The 14,982-nt window shown below is 46.8% G+C and overlaps 1 protein-coding gene across 1 annotated transcript in view; it reads left to right on the top strand.

The window, feature by feature from the left end:
* LOC119383277 (Down syndrome cell adhesion molecule-like protein Dscam2) overlaps window positions 1-14,982 on the top strand; it is a 573,655-nt gene that overhangs the window by 450,445 nt on the left and 108,228 nt on the right. The gene's annotated exons all lie outside the window — the stretch shown is intronic.

Genomic DNA, 14,982 nt, shown 5'->3' with positions numbered 1-14,982 from the left:
GGCCGATCACGGAGGCAGTGCAAAACAACGTGTGGTGCAGAGAACTTGCAACGCCTCCGATCTTGGAGGTCTTGTAAAACCACGTTAGGTGCAGAAAGCTTTCGGCGCTGGCGGTGGCGGAACCAATACGTCGACTGAGAAGCAAAAGAAGATGGCTTTCGCCTTCGAGTCCTCTTACGCGGTTGCATAAGGGACCCCGTGAGTTTTTTATCTTATCTACAATACCGATTTGAGTTGTCGATGAATTCGCCTTCGCCCTGCGATCGGCCAGCCCCCTGGTTAGCTCAGTTGGTAGAGCAGGACCACGCCGGAACTAAGTTTTCTTCAACCACGCGAAGAATTTTCAACTGCGAAGCCTTCTTTCGCAGAAACCCGCATGGGCTTTCTTTGCAAGTTTGGGATACAAATGAGTGCATGATATTTTTTTTTCCTTTTTCGTTGCCATGAAGTTAAACCGCGAGTGCGACTGTCGATTAAATGTAACTATATTCGCGAAATAATTGCTCGAAGAAACCTTAATGGTACTTTCGCAATAACCGTACATTTTCATAGTTCTGTATCCTACTCGTAGCAAGGACGACTTGGAATTAGGCATTTAAGCGAAACTCTTGACGGTAAACTTATCCTGGCCGTGAAAGAAACAGGGCCCGTATACGCAAAATGTCGTTCAGCTATAGAAGCGTCCTTAAGTGCAGATGCTAGCCAGTTGTGACGTCAGACATATTAGGGATCAGGCAACGCGCGAATGGCGAAATGCACTTTCGATCAGAAAGGTTTGTCAATGCGGTGCGGCATAATGCAAGAAAAAGAAAAAAAGGAAGCTAGTGGTTCGTAAGAACCGTTTGGTTGCGCCCTGTCCTATTTTGTTCCTTCTTTCCTTCAAGCATTCTGAGCACTGAAAAAGGTCTGCCTTGTCAAGTCCGCCGTTTGATATTCGTCCGCTGCCTTTGCTTAGTGTGTGTCCAGCATCTCGCTTGGTTGCCATCTGCCCTGAAGAACAGCTCAATAACGCATCAACGTTTTGTAATACAGGAAGCGGCTCCGAATTTGCAGAGTCGTCCACTAGCAAAAAGTTCTTACGATAGAATTGTTCCTGAGACATTTCAGCCACCCCTAGTGGCGGACGCGGCCAGCAAATGGCAAACAGCGCCTACCAACGAAAGGTTTGGAAGTACGTTCCAGATTCAAGCACTTGGCCTTTACTTCATGCGACACGTGATAAGTGCCCGATTTTATTCGGGCGAGAAGTCTAGCTTAGTTCCATTTATACGAACCACTCCACGTGCTGCTAAAACAGCGAGAAATCAGGTATCGCGTTCGAAGAAAGGGCAGAAGTGGTGCACCAATCGTGGGCAGAGTTGTGGGATCACATCGTCGATTCCGTAGCGGTGTTATCAACAGAAAGAAGGTCCCACAAAACAATACAAATCGTCAGCCCCCTTCCTTACTTACTCCGCTTTAGAATCCTCTATTCCACCCACGCGGCGGTGGTGCTCGAAAAGCGCTCCAAGCGGCGCCATCATTCTAGCGGTGCATTTTTGCGCGCGACAGCGGCGAGACAATGCGTTTGAGCGACGCGACAACTGCTTCTGGCGCCAGTGCAGTATATGCGTGCCGTGCGCGCTAGCGCGAAACAAGAGGACAGAAGGGGAGAGCGAACAATCCAGCGGCCCCAGCGAACTGCGATTCCCGGACCGCGGAATGTCCCGAGGCGACACAAAACGCGTTTCCGCCACCAACTCCGCATAAGAAGAAAAAAAAAAGACAGGAATACAAGAGCAGTTTCGTATCTGTGGCCCGCTTTGACTCCTCGCGCTTGTTTCTTCTCTTTCTCATTGTCTTTTTGTACGCTGGTTTAACTATTCCACATCGGAGCCCGCAGTCTAGCGCAAAACGATCGCTGCGCCCTGTATACGGATTTGCAGCGGTGACAACTGTCTCTGTCAGGTGCTTAGCTCGCGGCACTTTCAAGCCAGCCTTTGTTTGCGCGAGCCCGCTTCCTTTATTTTGCCCACAGAGTGAAATCCCTTTTGAAGTAACTTTTCGGCAAGGTATGAGTGGCCCTTTCTTAGAAACGCTGTGTGCTCGCGCGAAAGCAGCCTTACTGCACGAAAAGGAAACTTGTTTTTATTTTTTAAAAAAACGATGATGCTGCGTGCTCTTTAAGTTCCCGTTTCTTCATCCTCCGCCTAGCAGCGACGATTGTTTCGACAAGTGTGCATGATGAATTTGCCCGAGTCTCCGTATCTGCCACTCGAAAGAGCATCTTTCACGTTATGTGCGCTCGTCGTCATGCGTCCCTTTCGTACCTGTTTTTCCTCACGACTTGCGTCGCATATCAAGGCACACTCCAGCGACCTCGTTTCTTTCATCCGACATCGTCGCGCAGTGTTCCTATAGACTCGGTCGCCTCCGCTCCACGGGTGAATGGTTCGGCATCTGCGTGACGCCGAATATTGCTTCAAATATAACTCAGCCTGTTCGCTTTCCGCGAGCTTTTATTCGCCACATTCTTTGTTTCCAGATCGGTGAAGCCTGAATAATATGTGAACAGACATGCGGTTCCTTGCAGAGCGCGTGTGCATTCTGCTCAACGTCGCCGCTGTCTGTATCATCTGACCTTCTAATATACGGTATTAGTTTTGCATAGTGAGTTTAACTGGTCGCTTTGGGTTTAGGGACGAAGTCGTGTAGGTAATTCTACATCAGCTGTACTTTGACTCCAACATGCTGATTATCTGTGGAGTTATTTACAACTTCAGACGTGTGAGGAAGGGCGCCGGCTGCATAATGTTACGCATTCGCTAACGACACGCGAAGTAGCTCGATCACAGCGCTCCGCTGCACGAGTACTAACGATTGAAGATGGGTGAGGCTGCTGCTTCAAAGCACTTTCTTTCACCATGGCAACAATTCAGAGTTCATATGCCCCAATGTTTTTATTCGTATTGTTTCGTCTGGACATCTTGTATGAGAGTATTACTCGTTGAATTAATATACATTACTTTTTTAATGAGTCATTTACGTGAACCGCGCTTAGTGTATAAGGAATGTTATAGAATCAAAAAAAGTTTTCGGCAACACCTTGTAAATTGCACGGATTCCCCAACAGTGCGTACGCATTGTGGCCGCATCCGTCGCAACGTTTACGTTGACTACTCCTAGGAGTTTAATTTGTTGATCCTCAAGGGCCAGGAGGGCATTACAGTAAGGGGCCGTACAAGCGTGAGTTTTCACGATTTTGCCGCGTTCTCGCTTCGATGGCACAATGAGCACAGGGCGTGCGATGACCATTGCATACATGTTGTCTTGTGCATGAGGTCTAACTAGGATATGTGTGTGCCAAGCGTCTTAATATTATGGCGCACGCGAGATAATTTCTTCAGCGATCTGTCAGCATTGAGGAAACGTCTAAGCACGCTTGTCTGCATTCGGGACATTCAAAAGGGTGTTCTATTCTGTTCCCATCGAACAGGCATGCGAGTGGGGCTTAATGGTTAGAGAATCGAGTTTCTCTACCGAAGGCCGCGAGCTCAAATTTAGCTGTCAGAACATATTTTTTAATCTTATTTGTTGATTTATTTATTTACTGAGTATTGGCTTCATTATGCACCACTTCAGTGCACCTCTCCTAGATGGCACCGCCATCCCTATCGAGCATGAGCGGATTGAATGTCAAGGTATCCATCCAATAAATATGGAAAGAGTAAGTCTGCCCAAGATATTATAATTCAAAGACAAATTTGGGAACGTAAATGAACCTGCGGTAGAGACCGGTAAGAAGAGGCTGGAGGATTGGCGGCGGGAAACTATGGAACACACGGAATGAAAACATTTTACAGTAACGGTGAAAATTGGGAGAAGGGGGCAAGGACGGAATTTATGTATTGTCGGTACAAACCACAGAGCACATAGAGGGCTAATAAGGTGCTTGGTGGCACTTGCCGTCATCCTGATTCAAAGGGGACACTTTTAACATCCATCCATCCACATCCACCCAGAGCGTGGAGGAAGGAGCCGTTGGTGGCTCCTTAACACAACGTAACAGGTTAGGTTATGTTACGGACGAGCGCATGCACAATTTTACGATGGAGGTAGATTTAGAGTATAGGCAGGTGACGTAGCGCATTGTATGGACGAATTTTAATAAGGTCCTTCGGAACGCGCTCTAGCACGTATAGCGGGCCGCTCCCACGTCGGAACAGAAAGACCAAGTCTCTCTGCTGCGTCGCGGGCCCGTTGGACTGCCCATAGCTGTTCTTCGAGTCCGGGGCTACTAACAGCAGCCTCACATTTAGACGGCGTGAAGCCTTCGCTACCGCGTAACGCGGGGCACGACTAGGGCATATGTTCTATGTTAGCTACATCCGCGCATAATGAACATACATTAGTTGGCTGTATCTCTGGATAAATCTTGTGCAATAGTGCGGGCCTCGACCTGAAGTAATCTTAGTGTCAGAGCCTGTTGTCTTAACTTTCTGAGTGGCGGAGGGTGCTGTCACCGCCCCAGGTAACAGTGTTTTGTAATTTCGTTATACGTGGTGGGAGGATACCGATTCTCAAAAGCCTCGGCGCCGCGCCTAGCTCGATACCAAAAAGTGACACGAAGGTACTTGAGAGTATGGCAAGACTCGCGGTATACCGCTGGACATTCACGCCGAACAGTACCGCGTCGTGTGGCAGTTGAAACAATTCGCAGATTTTTCCGCGAGCTTTTCTTTTGGTCTCTGTGTATAAATTTAGGCATTTCGCCCCAATTCAGCATAATGAATTACAGGCCACTATCCTCCCGTGCAAGGCAGAAAGTGAGACAATACTTTGACGTTTTTCGAGCCCAGGTTCGTTGATTACACTGAAATTGCCGTTTTCCTCTCGACGTCATCAGCTGATGTTATGTAATCATGGAGCCGTCAAGGCATTATAGTGTGGGGCATTCAGGAATCTTGTTTGCAAGTCAGAGTCTAATATTCGTGCACGCGAAAAAGAAATGCATAAATGAGCTGACGCGGCAAAGTTTTCAGAAGGCAAACGTCGTGTTCATCTGCTCCGTTTCGGTCTGTCGATCCCATTTGAGAAAAAGAAAATCTTTGTTATGCAAAGTTGTGACACGGCGCGTATTTTACGGTCTACGACTTTTTCATGAGCCTTTGTGTGTATAGTGGAGTTAGGAGAAGAATAAAGTTCATCGGCACAACAATGAAAATTATGGGTACGCGCGTCAAATTTTGAAGTATTATAGATATAGGACGTAACCTGAGCGCGGGACAAAACTCATCAAAGCTGAAAAATGACATAAGACAACGAAATTATGATATGGCATAGAACTTTCAATTCGCAAGGGGAATCACGGCTGAAAAGAAATGGGCTTACTATATTACCGAACGCCTGTATGCCCATGCTCTTAATACGAGACGCACGAGGAAGGTCCCGATGGGGGGTGGGGGTGGGGATTCTGTTCAAGCTACTAAGTGTCATCCAGAACTACAACCTTATCGAAAAAGCATATATTGCCCGTAACCTCTATGTCTAATTGTCCTTTGTGGAGATACGAAACTCTCGCATAAAAGTTGCTTATCATATATAATAACCGAACATGGAAGCTGCGACAAGTATGGCATTTTTTTTTGTTGGTAGCGAAAGAACATAAAATACACTTGTCATACTTGTCGCAGCTTCCATGTTCGGTTATTATATATGATAAGCAACTTTTATGCGAGAGTTTCGTATCTCCACAAAGGACAATTAGACATAGAGGTTACGGGCAATATACACTGGTGTCCGGCAGCAGTGTATATCAGATAGAGGTTACGGGCACCATACACTGGTGTCCGGCAGCAGCAGTACCACGTGATGTCTCCGTCACATGACTGGCATTTTAGTTTCTTCCTTTCCTCAAGGAGTAGCGCGCCTAAGTTAATGCTGACAGCCGACGAAAAAATAAAAGAGCACGTCTCGGAGAAGCGGAAGGGGGAGAGTTAAGTTTTCTGACTGCGTTGTAGAACGGGAGGCACGCCTCTTCACCGTAATATGTTAAGGCTACACGGCCTGCAGACGCGTTGCGCCATACTGAATTTGGCCTTTTAATATTTTAATCCGCAGCATCAACATTGTAATCGCAGGTTTAAATGCCAGAAACAAAAGATATCCGTCAGTACTATGACTACTACGACATCTCTAGTCCCGCTTACAACAAGCATACAACTTCTGCAAGTCCTGCACTTATATCTTGAACGAATATTAGCGCAACAAAAACGAGGAAGAGAATAGAAAAGACAGACTACAGCGCTGTAGTCTGTCTTTTCTATTCTCGTCGTCGTTTTTGTTGCGCTAATATTCGTTCAAGATGGAAGCACACCAACTCGCCCAATCGACAGTTCTGATGCTGCACTTATATGTAACACGCTTCCTTTTCTATGTCGCTCGGACTGTCTTTGCTGCACATGACTTGCTGCTCCATTCACTCGGTTTCTCTTTACTTCCGCAGGAATAACATGCACGCATAGAACAGCTTAATCATCATTCTTCAATCCATATTACTCGCTCTGTATGCATGTAGTAAGCTCATCATTCTATTCCCGATCTCCCTCCTTGGGCGGGTTGCCCTGATTCCCTTTTGTATCCTTTGACCGTAACTGGCCCGAGGCATATCTAATGCGTGTCATTAAATGTTTACAGTTCAATTTGGCTTGGCTCCAAGCCCAACGTGAGTTTCACGGAGATCCGCGGTTCCTAAACTGGGTTCCGGAAAACTCAGGGACCCGGGGAACGGCATTTTAGGGTTCCACGAGCGGCTGAAACGAGACCAAGCGCATCTTCTCTGGCGAACTTTTAGATTACAGTCTGAATTTTCCAAAACCACCGCAGGTAGCTCGCGCAGTTCCGTGGACTTTGTGGGAAAGAACATCGTGGCAACGTCGCACATGAGGAACATATCGCTCCGCGATTTTCGGGCTCAAGATGTCCGCGCTATAGCGGTCTCATTCCTGCTCGCGTAGTGATCTGAACGAGTATGTATTCGCATCACTCCCAGGACCAGAGCCAGCTTCGAATATACATATGTGGTGTTATTTTTTTTTTTTTTGTAAGACAGCCAAATCCAGAATCCGAAACTGGGCTAAATTTCATGGGAACGTAAAGCCCGTCTAAGTGCCTTTCACATTTCAAACGTTTGTAATCACAATGGGGCGATTCCTGGTTGTAACATGGACTCAAAAAAACCAGTTTCAAATCCAAAATGAGCCACATTCTTCACGTGTTTGAATCAAACTGAACCAGATCAATTAAACCAACGCTGCGTCAATAATCGTGACCAAAACAACCAACGGGGCCGCATCCAATCTGTTTCATTTGTAACCTAGTTGCTTTGTTATTGTGCTTTCGCTCCAAAATTGCTTTTTCTTGGGAGAGTTAGTACTTACTGAAGGACATGATACTGTAGGGAAAGACTAGAATGGAAAGAGTAAGATGCCTACTTGCCTACCTGTCTGTTGGCTTTTCTTTTCGAGTTTTGCGCCACAATACCATGTCTCTCTGTAATAGATTGAGCGCAAATGGACGGGACACAAGAAGACAAGACGACTACAAGAGCGCTCCATTTGCGCTCAATCTATTACAGAATGAACCAACACGCCCAACAGAGCATTTTATTAGGTTACCATGTCCTTCTTTCGATCCAAGACAGTATATTTGAAACGGAAGACAACGGAAATGAAGTTATTGGGCACCTTGAGGAAGAAGTCGTCCTAAACGGCGCGGCATAAAGCCAGCTAAGAAGCTAAAAAGAAGAAGAAGAACAGCTGCAGCATTTTTTTGAGGCCTTCAACAGATGGCAGGAACAAGAAAACGCTGCGGACAATCCAGGACAGTGCGCCTGTTTCCAGGAAGGACCACGCGCTCTGCAAGTCTAGTCTTCGCCATTACGCCCATGAAACTAAGGACGGCACCGTCGAAATCACAAGATGGCGTTAATTTTGTCGCAAAATATTCCCATATCGTTCATTCGCTGCCATTTAGACTACTTTTGCGTAGTCAATTCAAGCCCTAATGGATTGTTCCAATCTGTAAGAGCCAAATCCAAATTTTACTCCTGAATACCGACGATAGTGAGCTATACAGATTTTAGCCACAGTATAAGTTTGAAGTATTTTGGTGACAGGAGCACACTGGTAAAAAATTGTTGGAGCAGGCCCGAACATGTTGTCAGTATCGAACAACTGCGTTTTTCTCAGTTTCACTTAAAGTAGACTTCGCCCTTGTAGAAAAAAAAAACGCCACATTTACTGGCATATCGACTCGTTTTCAAAGCATGACGATCGGCCGTTTAGTGGCTTAATTGCGAAGGACACATGGGAAGCTTTCAACGTTCAATTCGCGCCGTGCAGGTGGGCACAGGCATGTCGATGTCCGCCACGAGGAGTTTCCGCGAGCTCAATTCCGCAGGGCGTCCGTTTCTGCTTTTTCTGAAAAAAACGTGGTGCAAGAATCGCATTACGCACACTGCACCACGGCATGGAAGCACGGCCTTTTAGGGTTTCTATTGCTGGCCACAGCGCGAACGTCTTTGTGCGTTTGTACGGAAAAAGTAAACTTTTCGCGTTTTACACTTCCTTTAACGAAAATCTGAAAATCATCAAAATGTCCGACAGTCATAAAAAAAGTAAGGGAAATGCGATATTTGCTCGCTCCCTCCATAATTTCTTACTCTGTGGTGACAAACATCTTAAACAGGCCCTACAACACTTATCCAAGTAATCATTGACCGCCTTCATTTAAGGAGTTTATTGCCCCGCGAAGCGACTGCCGCAATTTTTTTTTTAGCATCCGTCAAGTACAAATGGAGTTACAGGGATCTGCCGCACGCTTTAAGCGCTTCCTCTCTCCTTTCGTACAAGCGAACGCTCTGAAAGCGACGCGGGGATGACAAGGGGGCAAGAAGCTACGTCCGTTCGTCAGCGCACGTCATGACATTGAGCACATTCTTTAGTTTTTTTTTCTTGTAACGCGTGGCTTACTTTCAGTGTGGTCGCGAACGAGCGCGCGATCGCACCGCGGTAAATACACGATGCTCAAATCAGCCAGTGGCCGTGGACTTTGTGTTTATGGCGCGGTCAGTTGGGTTTATGGCATCATTTGTCGAGAGAAGAGCAAGCGATTTCTAGCTCAATTTGAGAATTCATTTGTAAATTCCAGGCCGCGTGCTGCGCTATAATATTTGGCTCACATGTTCTCAGGAGCCTCGACTACCAATCGGCACCGTTTTCTGACCATGCTGCAAATGTGTTGCAGGGCCCCTTTAAGATGAGGTATAATTGCGATAGCAATTATCGAAATTAGATTAATGAATGAATGAACTTTATTTAAGACTGGTCCGGCAGTTTTCCTTCAGGCCAGGCGGGGGGAAGAGGGGATTAACCCCTGTCCCGTCCCAAGCTTAATTAGTTTTTTAATATAGAGGAGACGGTTAGTACAGTTGGGAGAATTGAAGTCCTTCCCACAAAAGCCCATTGCCATTTTAAAATTTCCAAGACCCGGCCGCCGGTAATTTTTGCGGAGTGATGAAATCCGGCAAATTTCGCCGGCGAAACCGAAACCGAAGCGCCGAAAAGCGCAATTTCCATACGCTTCTGATGCCCTTTCGAGACATACAGAATGACGACACTGTCTGCTACAACGATCGCAGTGGTGTTATTCTTCTGTATTCGTGAACCTTGTAACATGCGCCACGCGTGTTATCATGGCAAGCGCAGCCCTCATAACAAAGAAGCGAAGTAGATCGATGGTTGATAACGACACGCGATCATGCTGGTTGCGTCAGAAGGGTATGACAGTTTCAGCGTTTCGGTTTCACAGAAAAAATTTGTCGGATTTCAGCACTCCGAAAAAGTTATCAGCGGCCGCTATTTCGAAATCCCAAGGCTGCAATGGGCTTTCCGTGAGAAGGAATGCGATTCTCCCTTTTGTCCCTACCGCCTGCCCCCTGTAATTAAAACAAATAATTTACCGGAATGATGCTTTTCGCTAGTTTACGTTATTCTTCAGTTATTTGTGTCCCCAGATAAACTCTTTGTAAAACCAGTTAAACTGTCAGTTTTGCTAGTGAAATTGTGGGCATGCGCGGTCGAAAAGCTCTCTCGCTGTGCACTTTCGCGGTACATGTACACGGAGGGTTCTGCACAAGTGGCCATGAACGCGGATAGAGCGATCGATAGTATAACAAAAGGTGTCCCATCAATCAAACGCTCTGTATGGCGCCACGCTGAACCAGAAATCGAAATGGTGTACACAGCCCGTCTGTGGCGATGTTATTTCTTGCTTATCCCGTGACGTGGAACGGTTCTCTACGTGACCGCGAGAAATACATCGACTACATTTGGACTCCATGATACGAGGTGGGAGCCTCCGAGCGTTACGTACAAGGCTGTTTCAAACTTAAATGGTCAATAGCCGCAGATGCACGCTGCGCGCCAATGCAGTAACGCAATTTTTTTGGTCACCGTTACGCACCAGACAGCATAGCATTTTTGCGAAGATTGCGGCTTTGGCTAAATATCATGGAAAATAAAGGTGCCCCGTGTGTATAAAAATGCAATGTGTTCGCAGTTAATACAGTGGGTAATTTCACGCCTTTGATAATGACGATTTCACTTGTCTCTTTTCCTTGGGGCTGAATCGAGCGCACGTCAGTATCAGCGAAGCAACAAAGGATACCGGCGACGTTGTACTCGTACTTAATGGTGTTGGTACGTTTAGTATGAGTGGCATGGGCGCGCCATCGCATTCACGATCACATGCCTAAGACAAACTAGCACTTAAGTGAGATTTGGACTCTGAAAAGGCGACAGGTAGTGCGTCAGTCTTTCCTTTCACATTCGGTTAATGGTAGAACGTCGTGCAGATGTCAGCCTTGAACAGACGCAGCTGTAAGCGACTTCTCATAGAATCGCCAATTCACGAGCCAAACGAGAGAATAACAATGGCAAAACTTCTATAAATGTTATAATTTTCATGGGCCAATGTGGCTTTTTTTTGTTGTTTAAGAGGCGTAGGAAACGTGCAATGCGAGGAAATTCAAGATTTTCACACAGCTGTTCCACACGTAGAAAATTCCGTGAGTGTTTTTGCCCGTCCTCCGGCATGTAGCGGCCGCAAATGTCACCAATGGAAGAAACAAGGCGGCAGGCTCGCATGGAGCTTTGTGCGCTGTGTGGATTCAGTCCACGATCAGCTTCGACAAGCTCGAGCCTCTGACAGTTCGTGGTTAGCTGCGCCTCGTCGTTTTTCTCATGACTCAGTTTCGATGAACGTAGAGGATTATTCGATACATTCCATACGAGGTAAAAAAAAGTTTGCATGCTGCAGCTTCACAAGCCTTCCTTGGCAGGCCATATCTACATGCGTTACGCTGGGCTTCTAAAAGACAGTAGTGAACTACATGCAAAGAGGTCGCTCAGTCACGGCGTATAGGCGTGATTTCGTTGGTACCTGCTTGGTATTCCTGGATTCGGTAAGGATTCAAAAAGAAAAGGCAAGTTATGGTAACGGTGCATCAAGTGAATGTATAAAGAAAAAAAAAATGAAGAGCCATCGCACTCTGGGAAGGTGGATGACCAGCGAAGCTGTTGAGCACACGACATAGAGGTTACACACAATTTTCAACAAAGAAGTACGAACCCATTTACATTCTGGATGGGCATTGGGCGGCATCGGCATGGCCATAGGCGTGCGCAGGGTCCCCCTTCGGGGGGGGGGGGGGGGGGGGGGGAGGCGTGCGAAGGTTCATCGCAGCGCACCCCCTCCCTATTGAGTATGGGGGAGACTTCGCCCCCCCCCCCCCCCCTGCGCACACTTATGTGCATGGCATGTTCTTGCTGGCGTTCGTCACTATCTTGAGCGGCCCCTTAAAACGCGGATCGCGCGACCACCTGAACGCGTGCTCGGCATCAAATTTTCGCAAAGCCGGAATTTTCCTAATGTACACCATTCTCCATGTCGGCTTTACATCTTGACCTGCAGAGGGCTTTTATACCACTACCACGAAAGTCGACAAAGCCTTCATAGAAATTGTTCTTTTATTACATATGTTTTGCACTACGGGTACAACGCATGAATAGGACTCAGGTGTATTCACGATCTGCAAGCATGGGCATGTGGTGAAGACGCTCGCCTTCGGAGATATTCACTTTCTGCAACCATGTCGACGGACACGAAGAAATCCCACCAACGAGCCATATACAGCTTCGCTGTAAAAAATACTCCTCGTGTGTCTAACACAGTGGCAAATATTTACAATTCCCGCGTAACGTCCCCGAGATGACGTCATCCCTTGCACCTTGCTTCTTTTTACAGCGGAAACAAAAGGAAATATGAGGAATAGGAGGGCGGGGAAGGCACGGCGACGTCGTCGAGTCATTTATTCCGCCGCAGAGTAGACCAATCCGGATCGTAGACGTTGGGTGGACGGCCAACACCGAGCAGATCGAACAACTCCGGACGCGCTGTCACCTGGCCAGAACTCATGAATGATTCAGCCGGCGCTATACGTAGCACGTTGCTTACTGTCTATGACCTGGTTCGCTGAGTTCACGCTTATCGTCCCAAAACAGAGAACACATGCCTTGTTTGCCAAACGCGTTGCACGCACACAAAAAGAAAATTCCCGACCACCTTGCTTCCTTATATGATCGATGTAATGTTGCTCTCTTTAGCGCTGCGACTTTGTTTCTGTCTCTCCTGTATATGTATGTGAGCAAAATGTGTGCGCGTAACGGAAGAACGCGGCTTTTATGTCGCTTGTTTTGCTAATATGCTGTATTTGTGGTACACGGAGAGCGTGACGTACTGTTCCTTTTTTTTTTCGAAGGTTTTCGCAGGAGCAGTGACGATTCTTCAATACCTCGGTTAATCGTGGTGCATTACTTGTGCCAGATATTGGCCTTCCTCTGTCTTACGTGCGTCTTCGGCCACTGGCAAACTTAGCTTTTCAAAACGGTCACAACACTCAAATCCACATTACAATATTCATATTTGCCGCCGTGGTAGTATACAGTGGTTACGATGCTCGGCTGCTGACCCGAAGGTGCGGGTTCGATCCCGGCCGCGGTCTCGCATTTGGGATGGAGGCGAACTTCTACAGAGGCTCATGTAGTTAGGTTTAGGTGCACGTTAAAAAACCTCAGCTGGTCGAAATCTCCAGAGCCCTCCACTACGACATGCCTCATCGTGGTTTTGGCACGCAAACCTCAGCGGTTATTATTACTATATTGATACTTCAAAAGCAAACCACTCCCGTAGGCGCATGCCATTTTCATACTTCGTATATCTAAGGCTGAATTCGCAAGGCTCTTACTCCGTAATTGGTCTTCCCAGTTCGCTGGCCATCATAGCTAATAGTATGTCAAACGTTCGCACTGGCTGACCTGCATAGCTGCTCTTACGAAAAGTTGTAACGTAAAGGTTACTAGTAACTCTTCTGTAACGTACCACGCCCCCACCCTGTACCCCCCGTGCCCCCAATTATCCATTTTTCGCTTTATTAAGGCGAAATCATTACACGTCTCAAGCGAACAGGGGGTGCCACTGGCGTTTCAACAAGTAAACTTGTTTTGTCAAGGCAGAAAGTGACAAAGACGAGTCTGCATGTCGAAACGTTAGCTCCAGCGATGGCCTCTGCTCAAGGATTTTTCATCTCTTCAAGTTAATTTCTAGCAACTCTAGAGAACAATATTGTTAACTACGATTTCGTATTTTCGACAAAATGTTCTAGGAATTTGCGAGTAAAAAGAAGGTACCACGAAGTTCGCAAAATATTAATTTTGCTCCAAAAACACATTGCAGCTCTGCCAACTGCACCTGTTAGAACATATCAAGCGGACAATTTTGATGTATGAAGTTACAGCTTACGTGAAGTTGCTTCAGTGTTCACGAAGATTTTGCAGAAGTCCAGATTGCAAATTAGCCGCTTATTTTATAGCGGAATATCATTTTCCCTGTTTCAGACGTATTGTTAGAGCACATTAAAGACTTGGCGTATCTTCATTTATTTGTCGAATACCTTGAAACTTGCAAATGACATTTTTATGTGTAGTAAGAATTGAAATCGCAGTCTCTGGGTACAGTTCCTACACCTTAACTTTTAGAGCGCTGTTTTAAGGCGCCCATTCATGCGTTGAGCGTCAGTGTGCCTCGTCCCTTGTCTTAACCGAGCTAACGAGCTCAGCGAAAGGCGAAAGGGTGATGAGGTACGCATCGCATGCGCGTCCGCCAATCAGATTTCAGAACGCAGTCACTTAGCGCGGAACTTTGGTTTCTTCCGATGCCACCAGGTGGCCCCGCCCTCCGCGCATATGAGGTCTGTGGAAAGGTGTAATGGTCCCGGGGCTTACTTTTGGGAACTCAGTGGTGTGCATGAGGTCAGAGGTGCAATCAGGAATGGACGTAAACCAAAGCACTGTGGGACGCCTCGCGGTGGGTGCTCACGGGAAGACGACAAATGAGGCTGTAAAGGGCGATATGGGATGGACAAGTTTTGAGGCGAGGGAAGTTCAGAGCAAAATAAGGTTCGAGGAGAGGCTAAGGAATATGAAGGAGAGTAGATGGGCAGAGAAGGTGTTCCGCTATTTGTATAGGAAGAGTGTGGACACACAGTGGAGAAAAAGAACTAGGAGTTTCACTAGTAAATATACGGCTGGTAGTGTAAGCGATATGGCAACAAAGAGCGTTAAGCGGAAAGTCAGAGGGGCGGAGAGGATTTACTGGAAAGCAGCTATCGAGAAAAAACCGGTTCTGAGTAACTACCGAAAGGGCAAAAACGAAATAAGGAAGGAGGCATTTCACGATAATTGAAGGGGAAGCGCTTTACTGTTTGAAGCGAGATCGGGTTGCCTTAGAAAGCGTAGTTATAAAGCTAGATTCAGTAAAGAAGAAGAACAATGCACGTGCTGCGGGGAAGATAAGGAAACGGTGGAGCATGTTCTGATTGAATGT

The sequence above is a fragment of the Rhipicephalus sanguineus genome, chromosome 1 (genome assembly GCF_013339695.2).
Source record: "Rhipicephalus sanguineus isolate Rsan-2018 chromosome 1, BIME_Rsan_1.4, whole genome shotgun sequence".
In the NCBI taxonomy this organism is placed as follows: domain Eukaryota; kingdom Metazoa; phylum Arthropoda; class Arachnida; order Ixodida; family Ixodidae; genus Rhipicephalus; species Rhipicephalus sanguineus.
This window is presented reverse-complemented; position numbering and strand designations above follow the sequence as displayed.